The sequence below is a fragment of the Myotis daubentonii genome, chromosome 15, assembly GCF_963259705.1.
Source record: "Myotis daubentonii chromosome 15, mMyoDau2.1, whole genome shotgun sequence".
In the NCBI taxonomy this organism is placed as follows: domain Eukaryota; kingdom Metazoa; phylum Chordata; class Mammalia; order Chiroptera; family Vespertilionidae; genus Myotis; species Myotis daubentonii.
The window spans coordinates 52,975,501-52,991,278 of NC_081854.1; the positions used below are offsets into that span (position 1 = coordinate 52,975,501).

General features: G+C 51.3%; 1 protein-coding gene across 1 annotated transcript in view; it reads right to left on the reverse strand.

The window, feature by feature from the left end:
- The window catches only part of NLRC5 (NLR family CARD domain containing 5), an 82,592-nt gene that overhangs the window by 65,243 nt on the left and 1,571 nt on the right, over positions 1–15,778 (reverse strand). The gene's annotated exons all lie outside the window — the stretch shown is intronic.

The following is a 15,778-nucleotide window of genomic DNA, read 5'->3' on the forward strand; positions in this document are numbered from 1 at the left end:
GTTTCTGAGACAAGGGGTATTTTATGGTAAAATAAAAGGCTCAATACAGCAAGGAGATATACCAGTTATAGACATTTATAAGTCTAATGACAGACCAGCAAAATATACGAAGCCAAAACTGACAAAATTGAAGGGAGAAATAGACAGTTTTACAATAATAGTTGGAGACTTCAATAATGACTCACAATAATGGATGAACAACCAAACAGAAGATACGTGAGGAAAGAGAGGACTTAAACGGTGCAGTAAACCACTCAGATCTAACAGGCATATTTCCCCCAACAGTGACCGCATGCATCTTCTTCCCAGGTGCACGTGGGACTTTTTCTAGGATAGACCATATATGAGGCCACAAATTAAGTCTCAATAGACCCTAAAAGATAGATATACAAAGTATCTTCTCTGATCACCATAGGATACAGTTAGAAACCAATAACGTAAAGAAAACTGCAAAATTACAAAATTGTGGCCATTAAAAAACACATCCAAAGCTAACTGAAGGAAGGAAATAAAGACGAGAGGTGTATGAAATGGAGAATATAAAAAATAGAGAAAAATCAATGAAACCAAAAGTTGGTTCTTCAAAACATCAATGAAACTGACCAACCTTTAGTTAGACAAGCTAAGAGAAAAGAGAGAAAACTCAAAGTACTAAACTCAGAAGTAAAAGTGGGGACATTACTATCGATTCTACCGAAATAAAAAGGGATTCGAAGAGAGTGCTATGAACAATTGTGAGCCAACAAATTGAATAACCTAGATCAGTGGTTGGCAAACTGCGGCTCGCGAGCCACATGCGGCTCTTTGGCCCCTTAGGCGTGGCTCTTCCTAAGCCTTAGGAGAACCCTCATTAAGTTAATAACAATGTACCTACCTATATAGTTTAAGTTTAAAAAATTTGGCTCTCAAAAGAAATTTCAATCGTTGTACTGTTGATATTTGGCTCTGTTGACTGATGAGTTTGCCGACCACTGACCTAGATGAAATGGACAAAATCCTAGAAACACAAAACCCACCAACACTAGATCACAAAGAAGATCTCAATAGACCTACAACTAGTAAGGAGATGAATCAGCAACAAAGAAACGCCCAACACCTGATGGCTTCACTGGTACAGTCTACCAAACATTTAAAACAGAACTAATACCAACCCTTCTTAAAATGTTCCAAAATCGCCGAGAAGGAACAATTCCTAACTCACTCTAGGAGGCCAGCATTACCCTGATACCAAAACCAGACAAAGCCATTACAAGAAAAGAAAACTATAGACCAACATCCTGTATGATCATCGATGATAAAAAAAAACTTCAACAATATACTAATAAAATAAAATCAGCAGCCTATTAAATATATATATATATATATATATATATATATATATATATACCACCAAGTGGAATTTACTCCTGGAATGCAAAGATGTTTCAACATATGAAAATTGGTCAATGTAATAAGTCACATCAACAAAATGAAGGTGAAATACTACGCGATCATCTCAATCGAGGCAGAGAAAAAGCATTTGACAAAAGTCATCACACTTTCATGATAATAAAAAAAAAATCCAACAAACGAGAGCTAAAAGGAAACTACTTCCACATAAGAAAAGCCTTATATGAAAAACCCACAGCAAACATACCCAATGGTGAGAGACTCAGAGCTCTGCCTCTAAGATGAGGACAGTAACAAGGCAAGGAGCCTACGCTCACCACTTCTACTCAACAGAGAACCGGAAGTTCTAGCCAGAGCAGTTAGGCAAGAAAAAGAAGTATTCTCACATACGTACAAGTGATGCTTGAACAAGGATATTCTTTTTTAAAAATATATATTTTGATTGATTTTAGTGATTTCAGAGAGGAAGGGAGAGGGAGAGAGAGATCAAAACTTCAATGATGAGAGAGCGTCACCGATCAGCTGCCTCCTGAATGCCTCCCACCGGGGATCCAGCTAGCAACCTGGGCATGTGCCCTTGACCAGAATCGAACCCGGAACCCTTCAGTCCACAGGCCGATGCTTTATCCACTGAGCCAAACCAGCCAGGGCAACAAGGACATTCTTTACGGCACTGTTTAGAATAGCAAGAGGGCGGAAAACAACGGAAATACACAACAATAATTCAATCAAGTCTGGACCCACCAGACAGTGAAATACTATGTCGCTATTAAAAAGCAAAGAGCCCAGGCTGGGTGGCTCGGGCGGTTGGAACCTCGTCCCATACACCAAAAGGCATCCGAGACAATATGCCTTTGCAATGTCAAAGTGATGTCCTTTTCCGGACCCTCAGAGCCAGGGACCAGAGCACAGGCCACACAACACGTCATTGCTCTCCTGTCCCCCGAGCCCCATCTCCATGTGTGCAAATGTTAACTATTAACCATCCCGTAGCCACCCATGTAAAAGAAGTCCGTGTTTTACCTTTTATGCCATCCCAGAAACTTCCCCCTTTGCTTTCTCCCGCCTCCCTAATCGACCACCAGTGGATATCATGTAACCCTCCTCACGTTTCCTCCTTTGATTCTAGTGTATAAAATAAGCTGCAGAACTGCCGTTCTCTGGACCCTGTTCTCAATCCGCTGCGATGTGTGGTTTCTGGCAATTGTTGTCAGTAAAAACTTCTGGGCAGGTCTAGACGCTTCTGACAGTGATATCTTGCAGACTGAGTTTCAGCCAGGGTAAACTTTGGGCAACTAGCCAACACTCAAAAAATAAATCCGGTAAAGAAAACCGGTAGCCCACATCCTCAGGACACCTACAGAAAGTTTTTTTTTTTTTACAAAGTCTTTGCATTTGTGTTGATGTGCTCAGTCACTAGGACAGCTCTGTGTGGAAGGCCCAGGAGAGGATCTGGGCGGGTGAACCGGTGCCCTAGCTTTGCTACAGCTGTAACAAGGGGCCATCATCTGGATGGATTAAAATGACAGAAATGTATTCCCTCCCTTTCTGGAGGCCAGGAGTCTGAAATCAAGGTGTCAGCAGGGCCCTAGCTGGTTTGGCTCAGTGGCTAGAGCGTCCGCCTGTGGACGGAAGGGTCCCAGGTTCGGTTCCTGGTCAAGGGCATGTACCTTGGTTGCAGGCTCCTCCCCAGCCCCGGCCCTGGTAGGGGTGTGTTCAGGAGGCAACCCATCGATGTGTTTCTCTCACATCGAGATTTCTCTCTGTCTTTCCCTCTCTCTGCCACTCTCTCTAAAAATCAATGGAGAAATATCCTCAGAGGAGGATTAAAAAAACAAGAACAGGTGCGAGGGAAGAACCCTCCCTTGCCTCTCCCAGCTTCTGGTGGTGGTCAACAATTCTTGGAATTCCTTGACCTGTTGACTCATTATTCCAATCTCTGCCTCTGGTGTCACATCCTTCCTGGATGTCTATCTTTACAGTCATCTCTTCTTTTATAAGGACGCCAGCCATACTGAATGAAGGGCCCAGCTACCTACCCCAGGATGAGCTCATCTCAGCTAATTACATCTGCTCTAGACCTCTTTCCAGATAAAGTCACTTTCCGAGGTTCCAGGGGTTAGGACTTCAATGTAACTCTTTTAGGGACACAAGCTTAATCCACAACCGACAGGAGGAGGCGCACTAAGAAGTATTGCGCATTCTCCTCAGAGGGAGTGTGTGTTGGGGCGTGCGCGCACAGTCACTTCTGCATCTGGCCGAGCGAGGGGCGTCTGCCTTCTGCTTGTCTGCCTTTACCGCGAGCTCATGCTCAGGCAGTGCCTAAGGCTGACCGTGCACGGGGCAGACCTCATTCTCATCTCGTCCAACCCATGAAACACGCTCTGAAGGACATGTTATCGTCCCCATCTTACAGAGGAGAAAGGGAGGTCCTGACAGATGAAACACAGGCACGCGTTACTGTATTGCGCTTCATTTTCACTGCCCTTCACAGATATTGTATTGTTATCAACAGCAAGGAAGACCCTCCACCAGCCAAAAGTTAACGACTTGCTGAGGGCTCAGATGATGGTTAGCATTTTTAGCAATCGAGTACTTTTTAATTAAGGTATGCACATTGAGCCCTGGCCAGTTTGGCTCAGTGGATAGAGCGTCGGCCTGCGGACTCAGGGGTCCCGGGTTAGATTCTGACCAAGGGCATGTACCTGGGTTGCGGGCACATACCCAGTAGGGAGTGTGCAGGAGGCAGCTGATTGATGTTTCTCTCTCATCGATGTTTCTAACTCTCTATCCCTCTCCCTTCCTCTCTGTAAAAAATCAATAAAAAAATATATTTTTTTAAAAAAGTATGTACATTGGGTTGTTTGTTGTTTTTCTTTAATGTTTTCACTGGTATTTTAGAGAGACGAAGGGAGAGGGCTAGAGAGATAGAAACATTGATCAGCTGCCTCCTGCATGTCTCTACTGGGGATTCAGCCTGAAACCCGGGCATGTGCCCTGACAGGAAATCAAACCAGGGACCTCTTGGTTCATGGGTTGATGCTCAACCCCTAAGCCACACCGGCTGGGCTGTCCATTGTTCTTAAAGACATAATACTTGTTGCACATTTAATAGACTATGGTATAGTGTAGACATAACTTTATAGGCACTGGGAAACCGAAAACCGTGTGTGACTTGCTTTATTGAGACGTTCGCTTTACTGCGGTAGCCTGGAAGCGGCCTCAGTATCCCCAAGGCACGCCTGCAGTTAGTCCACAGTAACCAGCAAATACAAGGGGCGGAGGCCCCGGTCTACCTCCCTCCCATGCGGGCAGTCGAGCTGGGGCCACGTGTGGAGACCAGCCAGGTGGGCACGATCCCTGGCCAGAGGTGCTGTAGATCAGTCAGGTTTGGGGAAGGCATGTTGGATGGGGAACCTGGATGTACCTTCACATCAAGGCTTCACTGCACCTCTGTTCTCCAGCGGGAGACCCGGTCTAGTGCTTTTCTGGGCGTATGGCTTCTTAGAAGGGAAATCTGAAGGTATTAGTGGGGGTACACCCCACCTCCTGCCACGCCCAGGTTTGTGAGACTGGGAAGTGCTGGTTTTCAAACAGCTGCTTAAGACTGCAGAACCCATCTGGCTCAGTGGTTGAGCATCAACCTATGAAGCAGGAGGTCATGGTTTGATTCCCTGTCAGGGCACACGCCTGGGTTGTGGGCTCGATCCCTGGTGGAGGGAGTGCAGAGGCAGCCAATCGATGATTCTCTCTCATCATTGATGTTTCTCTCTCCCCTCCTCCCTTCCTCTCTAAAATCAATAAAAACATATTTTCAAAAAAGACTGCAGAACCCCCAACCATTCAAAGAGGAAAAGTAAAAACCCAACCTATAAAATGAATGAAAATGGTGCTGGGGGGGGGGGAGGGGAAGGGGGGCCTCCCCAAATGGCCACCCCAGCAAATTCTCTCCCCAGAGAGGAAAATGACTAAAAGTGACATGGAAACGCACAAAGCAAGTAAGAAAAGGACCCCCGTGTATTCACCTATTACTTATGAGGTTCAAACGTTCATTAGAAATAGTCTGGAGAGTTTGACATTAAGGAGTTATTGTTAAAATGTTTAAAGTATGCTGGTGGCATTGTTTTGTGTAGTGTGTTTTTTAAACTCGTTCTGAATTATTTCGGTTGGAATGCTATGGTATCTGTCAAACATTTGTTTAAGAATGAAGTGTGTGATATTGGTCGTAGGGCAATGGAAATCAAAGAGAAAATAAACAAATGGGACTACATCAAAATAAAAAGCTTCTGCACAGCAAAAGAAACCATCAACAACACAAGAAAGCCCACTGCATGGGAGAACATATTTGCCAATGTTATCACTGATAAGGGTTTAATCTCCAACATTTACAGGGAATTCATACAACTTAACAAAAGGAAGATAAACAACCCAATCAAAAAATGGGCAAAGGACCTAAATAGATACTTTTTGAAAGAAGACAGAAGGAGGCCAAGAGACATATGAAAACATGCTCAAAGTCACTAATTATCCCAGAGATGCAAATCAAAAAGACAATGCGGTACCATCTCACACCTGTCAGAATGGCTATCATCAAAAAATCAACAAATCAACAAATGACAAGTGCTGGCGAGGATGCGGAGAAAAAGGAACCCTCGTGCACTGCTGGTGGGAATGCAGACTGGTGCAGCCACTGTGGAGAACAGTATGGAGTTTGCTCAAAAAGCTAAAAATGGAACTGCCATTTGACCCAATGATCCCACTTCTAGGAATATATCCCAAGAAACCAGCAACACCAATCAGAAAGGATATATGCACCCCTATGTTCATAGCAGCACAATTCACCATAGCTAAGATCTGGAAACAGCCTAAGTGCCTATCAGCAGCTGAGTGGATTAGAAAACTGTGGCACATCTACACAATGGAATACTACACTGTGGTAAAAAAAATAAGGAATTCTTACCATTTGCAACAGCATAGATGGAACTGGAGAGCATTATGCTAAATGAAATAAGCCAGTCAGAGAAAGATAAATATCACATGAACTCACTCATTTATGGAATGTAATGAACAACATAAACTGATGAACAAAAACAGATCCAGAGACAGAGAAGCATCGATCAGACTGTCAAACCTCAGAGGGAAGGTAGGGAAGGGTTGGAGTAAAGGGGAGAGATCAACCAAAGGACTTGTATGCATGCATATAAGCCTAACCAATGGACACAGACAACAGGGGGACTGGCGGGGGAGGGGGGTAATGGGGGGATAAGGACACATATGTAATACCTTAATCAATAAAGAAATTTTTAAAAAATGAAGTGTGGCCCTAGCTGGTTTGGCTCAGTGTATAGAGTGTCAGCCTATGGACTGAAGGATCCCAGGTTCGATTCTGGTCAAGGGCACACGCCCAGTTTGCTGGCTTGATCCCCACGAGGGGGCGTGCAGGAGGCAGCTGATCAATGATTCCCTCTCATCATTGATGTTTCTAGCTCTCTCTCCCTCTCCCTTCCTCTCTGAAATTAATGAAAATATATTTTAAAAAAAGAAAAGAAAAGAATGCAGTGTGTATGCCCTAGCCAGTCTGGCTCAGTGGATAGAGTGTGGGCCTGCAGACTGAAGGGTCCTGGGTTCAATTCTGGTCAAGGGCACGGGCCTCGGGGTACCTCGGTTGCAACCAATCGATGTCTCTCTCTCACATCGATGTTTCTCCCTCTCCATCCCTCTCCCTCCCTTCCACTCTCTCTCTAAAAAAAAACCCCAAATATATAGAAATAAGGAACGAGGTGGGGTGGAGACACACTGTGCTGGCCTGGCTTGGTGGTGGTTGGAAGGCGGTGGTTACATAGGGCTGCATTCTGTCAGACCCCGCAAGTCCATATGGTTCCACCGATTTCTGTTCCTTCCACTTTTGTATTCGTTTGGGCTTGTCCATCATAAAGTTTATTCTCTTTCGGCTGAAAAGTCTGCATTGTGCGTAAAGAGCAGCGTGAGCCCTGTAATTCGTTATTAACAAGCAGTGGAAAGTCGGAGCCCCAGCGGTGACAGGTGCTTTCCAGGGGGGGGAGGACGGGCTGGAAGGAGAGCGCAGCCCGGATGGTGACCTCGACAGTTTATCTCTGCGGCTCGCAACTCAACCCCAAACTCCGCGGGTAGCAGGCTGCGCCTCGCTCCAGCCACTGGCGCCCCATCCGCCCATCCGGTCATCAGTCCCTCCGCCCCGTCCACCCTGCCATCCACCCGATGGACACCAGGACCTCCGGCTCCAGAGCCCCTTGGCATCCCCGCATCCCCACTCTGTTCGGCATTTGCACCGGAATCTGCTGTGCGACGCGCCCCCTCCCAGGAGCCCGCAGCCCCGCAGCGCACTCACCCTGCGCGCTCCTCACACCTCCGCGCTCTGCACGAAACTGAAAGTAGGCGCCCAGAGCCGCGCAAGCCGAGCCGTGGCCACTGCTAGGAAATCACGTGGATTCTACATGCCAGCCCTGCGCGGGTGGGGGTGCGGGTGCCCGCCGGGGCGCGGGCTGGGCGCGGGCCAGCGCGCCTTCGCTCTGCCTCTGAGCTTCCCCGCCTTTGGCATCTTTTGCAGGACCGCGATTGCCCCCAAGGGACGCGGTGGGCGCAGGCCCCTGTCGTGAATGCGAAACTGAGGCAGGGGGTGAGGGTTAACTTGTTAGGGGCAGAAATAGAATCGTGGGGGGCAGCTGTCATTATAAGAAATATTAGTTATGCTGTTCACCGCGATGGCTCTGTTCTGAATAGAGAAAGCACATTCTAGCCTGGCTGCGAGTGGTAGGCTGGGGACTTGGGAGACAGACAACCCCTGGAATGCGGGCCGCCTCCTCTTCCAAGAACTGCCTATATTTAGGGAAAGATTTGCAACCTTGTTGCTGAGACAGTCTGATCCCGGAGGTGCCCGCAATTGATAACCCCTGAGCCTGCATTGCCTGTAACCTGTGGCCCTTATACCTTGCCGACTTTCCCATGCCTTAATTCCCACTTTCCCACGGAATCTTTGTCCTTCTACCCGGTATAAGCAGCTGCCTTATGGGGGTGCGGGGGTGTGGGGGTGCGGGGGGCAGGGGGGGGGAAAGAGCAGATTTTTGTGGATGACCTGCGGTTCTCCCATGCTGCTGGAATAAACGTTCATATAAGATTCGATCTTGTCTCTGCTTAATTGTCTCAAGTAGTGACAGGCAGCCGGATGGATTGGTTGTTGGGTTTCAGACTCACCCGGGTGCGCATGTGGGAGGGGTCCGTCGCTGCAGGCGGACCTGGGCTGAGTTCCACTCTCCCTGGAGGGTGGAACAGGATGGGAGGGAGGAGATGCTGGCTGTGCAGGAGGCGGGGCTGAGAACCTGTCCTGTCCTGGGGTGCTCTCTACAAGGAAAGCGGGGGGGACAAGGATGGGTCTTGGTGACCGAGTTCTTGGCCCTCTAACCGGTGCTAAACACGCTCTACAAATTCATCTCATCCAATCCTCAAAATAACCCTGCAAATGCAGGGGCAAGCATTACCCCACTTTGCAGATGCGTAAGCTGAGGCCCAGAGAGGAGAATGGTGAAGGAACTTGCCCAAGTCACACCAGGATACAGGCAGAGATGAGGAAGAGAGATGGAACAAAGGGGACTGGAGGGGAAAGAAGGTGAGATGGCTCCCCCAGGAGGGGGGTCAGTGGCAATCCTGAACGGGCCACTAGCCCAACTACCCTTTCAAAACTTTATTGCAACCTCCCTGGCTTTTTGCATCTGTGCTGGGACGGGGAGCTCCCTCCTCCTGCAGAGGCCCTATCCATCCGCGGACAAGCCTGCCTGCTGGGAAGGTCTTCCATGCACCTCCAGCTTCCACGCCCAGACCACTGCCTCCCAGGCCAGGGGTGTGGGGGTGTGGGGGCGAGGCAGCATCCTGAGCACAACCGTCAGCGTCAGACACCCTGGCTCCCAGTCCTGCTTGCCAACGTACTGGCCAAATGCCTTTATTTCCCGGAGCCTCAGTTTTGCCATCTGTGCAGAGGGGGTGAGAATCTGATGACCTCAAGCTGGGGCTGATGCAGCTGTGCAGGAAGCCCGCGAGTCGACCTTATATTTGTGTCCCCTTCCGGAAGGCTCACATCGCCATGAGATGCAAGCTGCCTCCTTTCTCGGACCCACCCAGCCTTCTCCGGGGAACAGATTTCCGCAGGGCCTGGGTCGTGAGGCCTGGACCCCATCCGGGCTGGGAGGATTTCCTCCTCTTTTGAGGTGGGCCCAGGTCAGAGCTTCTGGAATTGGATGGAGGAATCAGGAGGGAGGAGAAGGTTCTGGCCGCGCTGGAACTCCATGGCGCCCTCTGCTGGTGCAGGGCTGTGTAAGCGCCCTCCCAGGCCGACCTGGCTGCTATGCTGCTTGGGGACCTTGCAGAAGCTAAGTCTCTGCACCCCTGGAGTAGAAAGGAGACCTGGGGTCTGCTGGGGTCCTGGCCGGGCTGGGGTCCACCCTCTGTCTGCACGATGTGATGGTGAAGGTTTCTGTTTGGGGAAGGAGCTGCTCAGAGCTGCCAGTGTATCCTGATATTGCCTTGAAAAGACATACACACGAATTGTGTGCACCGGGCCTCTAGTATAAAATAATATTGAATGTCAACTGTAAATGAAAAATAAAATTTAAAAAAGAGGGAGATAAGAACTTGGCCCGCAACCCCAGTAGGTGGCATGCAGGAGGCAGCCGATCAATAATTCTCTCTCATCATTGATGTTTCTATCTCTCTATCCCTCTCCCTCCCACTTTCTAAAATCCATTAAAAATTTTTTTTTAAGAAAGAAAGAGAGAAACCCTCTCAGCACTCCTTTGAGACCAGCCATTCAGGGGCCAGGCCTTTGCTCAGGCAGTCCCTTCCTCCTGCCATGCCCTCCCTCCCTCCTTCCTGCTGCGTCTCCCTCCTCATTAAGACTCTAGGTAGGGTCTTGCGTCCCCAGCGGTCAGATCCTAAGTCCTGGAGGGAAGGGGCCACATTTCCCTGCCAAAGCCTGGACCCGACACGACACCAGAGGGACCAGGGAGCCACCTGCTCAGCCAACCACCTGCTCCGGTCTCTGTGGCACATCCCGGAACCCCGGAGGCTCAGGTAGAGCCTCTCCTTGGAACAGGAGGCCGGGATGGTAGTGACGATGGTTTCCCAGGCGCCGCTCGAAGCACAAAGCCACCCTCTTCTCTCCTCTCGTGCGGAGTGGGAAGCAATGGCCCCAAGGAGCCCTGGGGTCAGGTCTAGACATCGATCCTCTGGAAACCTGGGAAGTTCCCCAGCACCTGTGGCTGTGGGGTCACGAGACACTTTCTCTTCTGGATTCTATTGACCCACATCCCCAACAGCCTGCTCCTGGTGGGTTGAAAGCTGTGTCCACCAGGACTTTCCCAGTTGCTCACATCCTCCCCCTCCAAAGCCAAACCAGCACAGACGTCATCCGCCATCCGGGCCAGTTGGGTTTAACCGTATCTTGACATCCGGGAGCCCAATCACGCTAGCTCGGCGCTACCCCAAGTGTGGGCCCCTCCCGGCAGGTAATGTGGTTCGAAGGGGTGGGCCAGGAATCTGCTGACACTCTGCCTGATTCTGACGCATGCCCCGGTTTGAGACTCCAGCTCTAGGTAATGTCCAAATCGCTTCCTGGTTGTGAGTCATGAGGTGCGAATGCACCTTCCCTGACCACCCCACCCATTTTTCTTCCTGGCTCCGACACAGTCAAGGTCATGGTTATGTAGTCCTCTGAGTGGCTAATGATTGTCCACCTCTGCCCACTAGACGCTAAGCTTTATGAAGTCAGGGACCAGAGAGTCCTGGCCCAGAGTAAAAACTCAGCAGATACTTTTTGTGGGGAAATATATATATAAAGTGCTGGAGGTGTAGCCCTGGCCGGCTTGGCTCAGTGGATAGAGCATCGGCCTGCAGACTGAAGGGTCCCAGGTTCAATTCTGGTCAAGGGCACATACCTAGGCTGCAGGCTCGATCCCCAGCCCTGGTCAGAGCATGTGCAGGAGGCAACCAATCGATGTGTCTCTCTCATCATTGATGTTTCTATCTCTCTCTCTCCCTTCCTCTCTGAAATTAATTTTTTTTAAAGTGCTGAAGGCGTAGAAACTATTGACTCTTATGAATGTGGCACGTGACCTTGACCAAGTGTCCTCCTGGTTTGCATCCTCTGGGGCTCCCTCTCTGCAGTGAAGGGGTGGGCCCAGCTGACCCCGAGGGCCACTCCCACCCTCTGCCATTTCAGTAGGGGCTCAATTTAATGCCCGCCCCCAATCCAGCCATCCCATACCAGCGCCAAGGATGGCATCTCCTCCCACCCCATCCCAGGGCCTTCTGTAGCTGCTACTGCCTCCTTCTGGCCTTTGAGCGTCTACGACACAGTCTCAACCTACCTCCTGGCCTGCTCTGCAGCAACTTCACCCCAAGAGCCCCTCTGCTCAGCCTCTCTGGGTTCTGCTGCTCAGCTCCTAAGCGTTCTTCCCTGGCCCAGGACACCTCCCCGGCTCTCTCCTGCCCCTGGAGGCCAGGTACCACTGCCTGCAGGCAGCGTCCTACACACAGTGTTTACCTCCACGGCCAGGCTCAGAGCAAGAAGGGAGGGCCTCAGAAGCCAGGAACAAGGGGGTTCTGGAAGCCAGGGGAGGGGGACCACGCAGGACATCGCGGGAGGGGGTCACAGGTGTTTCTTAGGTCCTCCGAACTGTTCGGATTCCTAGATAACGAAAAGGAAGCCAATGAAAGAATCCAAAAACTTCAGAGCATTTCAAAAGGCTAAATGCAATGTGCTATCCTGGATCCTGGGGCCAAAATAAATAAATAAATAAATAAGTCAGTGGGAAACTGGTGACATTTAAATAAAGTTTGGAGTCTGGTTAACAGCGCAGGAGTGTAATCTCTTAGTTATGACACGTGAACCGTGGTTCCGAGAGACGGCGGGTTTTTTCTTTGCACTTTCCTCTGTTCTCCTTGCATTACGTTTGTCTTTGGTTTTCACTATTAAGAAATATTGAATCCGCGCATCTTGGGCGTGGTGTGGCCTCCCGCGGTCTCCTCTGCAAATGGGCTCCCTGGCCTAGCGCTCCCCCCACCCCACCCCCCTCGTTCCCACCACCATGATCTCACGCAGAGGTCCAAGGTCTGCGAGGGGTCGCCGCCGAGGTTCCCACCAGTCCACAGAGAGAGCATGGCAGCATCCCCTCCAGCGGCTCCCTCATGGCCATAGCAGTGCCGTCTGGGCTCCACTTCCAGCACCAGCTCCTGTGGGAGTGCCGAGTACCCTGGGGTGGCCATCCTCCACCACCCGGGTCTCCCCAAAGCCGACCCGGATCACTGGTGGGCAAGCTTCTTTTTGGGGGGAAGTCCGCTCTCCATTCATGGCCACAGTGTCAGAGTCCCCAGAGCTCTCGGAGTCTCCCCAGGCCTCCAGCAGCATGACCACCTGTGACCTGGCTCGGGAAGCCACGAGGAAGCAGCCTGGCGGCCAGCCTGGCAAAGTCAACGCTGGGCCCCCATCCTGAGTGGCCACCACCAGCCACCAGCCTTCCAGAGGCGCTAGGCTCCTTGAGCCCCTCCCGCCCTCCTCCATCCCCTTCCCTCTCCTCACCCCACCTCGCTAGACCAGGCCGGCTGCAGCAAGCAGAAGCAGCTGGGTTCTTTTATATCAAAACAGCAACACACCAAAAAGGAAGTTGAGAGAGCCCCACTTTTTACTACCCAAGCCACACGCAAGCCTGCCTGACACCCCACACCCATGTGCCTTGCACCAAGTGGAAAATAAATGAGAAGCAGCCAGCAAAAAAAGAAGAAGAAGAAGAAGAAGAAGAAGAAGAAGAAGAAGAAGAAGAAGAAGAAGAAGAAGAAGAAGAAGAAGAAGAAAGAAAGAAAGAAAGAAAGATGAAAAGAAAGAAAGAAAGATGAAAAGAAAAGAAAAAAGAAATATTGAGCCCAGCTGGCATGTCTCAGTGGTTGAGCATTGACCTATGAACCAGGAGGTTGAGGTTCGATTCCTGGTCAGGGCACATGCATGGGTTGTGGGCTCGATCCCCAGTCCGGGGCGTGCAGGAGGCAGCTGATCAATGCTTCTCTCTCACCATTGATGCTTCTATACCTCTCTCCCTCTCCCCTCCTCTCTGGAGTCAATAAATATATATATATATATATATATATATATATATATATATATATATATATATATATATATATATTTTAAATATGAGCCACAAAATGTTGCCTGGCTGAGCGTGGGTGAGAAATGATATCCTCGCAGAAGATCGGACCGTGACAGCCTGGTCTGACAGCACATCTGAGGCTCCGGAGGCTGTGGACGGGTACCTGGGTCCAGTGGGTGAGAACGTCATGGGAAAGCTGTGGGGGACATGGGATGGGGGCGACCCATGGCTAGGACAGGGACCCGTCAGAACGGTGGCCACTGCCCCCGGGGAGAGTGGAGGGACGAAGCCAACTCGGAGTGGCCAGGGCGGGGGAAAGAGGAAGCAGCCCGGGCAGCTCTGAGGCTTGAGCCCTGGGCCCACCCTGCCTCTCCTCTCCCTGTGACCTGGGCATGACTCTTGCCCCCTCCGGCCCTTGGTTTTCTCAGCTGTGCGACTGAAGCCATCCCTCGCCCTGCTCACCTCTCAGGGTCGGGTGAGGGTGCCCCCACTGAGCTCTCGGTGCCTCGCTTCTTCATTCGCACAATGGAGACAACAACAGTGCCTGCCTGGTAGCTGCTTGTGAAGATGAAATAAGACAAAGCTTATGCCAGAGCCGGTTTGGCTCAGTGGATAGAGCGTCGGCCTGTGGACTCGAGGGTCCCGGGTTCGATTCCGGTCAAGGGCATGTACCTTGGTTGCGGGCGCATCCCCAGTGGGGGGCATGCAGGAGGCGGCTGATCAATGTGTCTCTCTCATTGATGTTTCTGGCTCTCTATCCCTCTCCTTTCCTCTCTGTAAAAAATCAATAAAATATATTTAAAAAAAAAAAAATAAATAAGACAAAGCTTAGCTCAGGACCTGCTGCCTGGCCGACCTCCACAAGGCGGCGCTGCTGCTTCTGTGTGAGGCTGTTCATGCAGCAGCGATGCTTCCGCCCTGGGCAAGGGGCCGGGTGCAGCTCAGAGCCCAGGGCAGGGTGCAGCCCAGATCCAACCGGCACGGCTCTGCCTTAGGAAGCTGGGTGCTTCCCAGGTAATCCCAGAACTGACACCTGAGGGCGCCTGAACAGAGAGGGCACCGGGCTGTGGTTTGAGAGCCTGGAGAAGGGATCTGACCTCATTGGGCGGAGGGGAGGGAGGCTTGCCCTGAGGAGGAATCAAATGGGGGGAGGGGGGAGAGAAAACATTCTGGGCCTGTGCAAAGGCCCTGCGGGGGGAGCGCGGCCAGTACGGAAATGGACGGGCAGCGGGGGGCGGGCAGCAGGGACGGGCTCCAGCCATGAAACCCACGGCTGCTTTACAACACGCACAGCTGAGCTCTCACCAAAGGGAGGACCATCCTAGACGCTGGAGAGGAAGGGGCACCGAGCGCCCAGGCTGTGGCCACAGCGACCCAGAGAGACGAGGCCAGGATGTGGGTTCAGACCACACTGGCGTGTGGGGTTACGACAGCCTCCGAGGCAAAGACGTGAGAGGCGGCGTTGGGGTTAAAATAACTCCCCTCCGTCGCAAGGAGACGACACTTACCCGCCGAAGGAAGCCACAAGGAGCGCTGCGTGGGGCAGGGCCCCTAGGAAGGAAACCCCAGCCCGTGCACATGCAGCTCTGACATCTACGCTGTCCTGCTCGCTGGCACAGGTCGTCCTGAGCCGAGAGATGAACCTAACAGCCCCACACACACACCCAGACCCGTGCCTGATGCAACCACTGAGGCTCCTGGCGCAAGTGCAAAACCACTCTCCAAGCAGAGGTGGGGGGGGAGGGGGGGACAGGAGGCTGAGTCTGTCCGCAGGAAAACCAAGTTCCCCTGGAGATGAGCTTCCGAGTCTCCAAGCATCACAGACCACATGAGGAAGCCATCCCCCACGGGAGAGATCCAACAAACAACCCATAAGAAGGCAGGCCCCCCAAAGAACAGCCTAGAAGGAACCACAGAGGAGCACAGAGCACAGTGTGGGGGCACCAGCACTGCCACTTCCTGACCATCTTTCTGTGTGTCAGTAGGTGCAGAGCAGTGCTCCTGGCACAGGGTTGGCATGAGCACGGGCAAGTATGAAGTGGCCGTCCTGGGAGGTGGCCTTGGCCAGGGAGGCGGGGACTTGCGTGGAGAACCGGAAGTGCAGCGTGCAGGGGGGCCCCAGGTGGGGAGGAAGGAGGCGTCTGAGAACGTCTTGTGGATGAAGTGACCTGGAGAAGGCCGGGTGCGGCCTGGACCCCTCTCCTGCCCTTTCCCGGGTG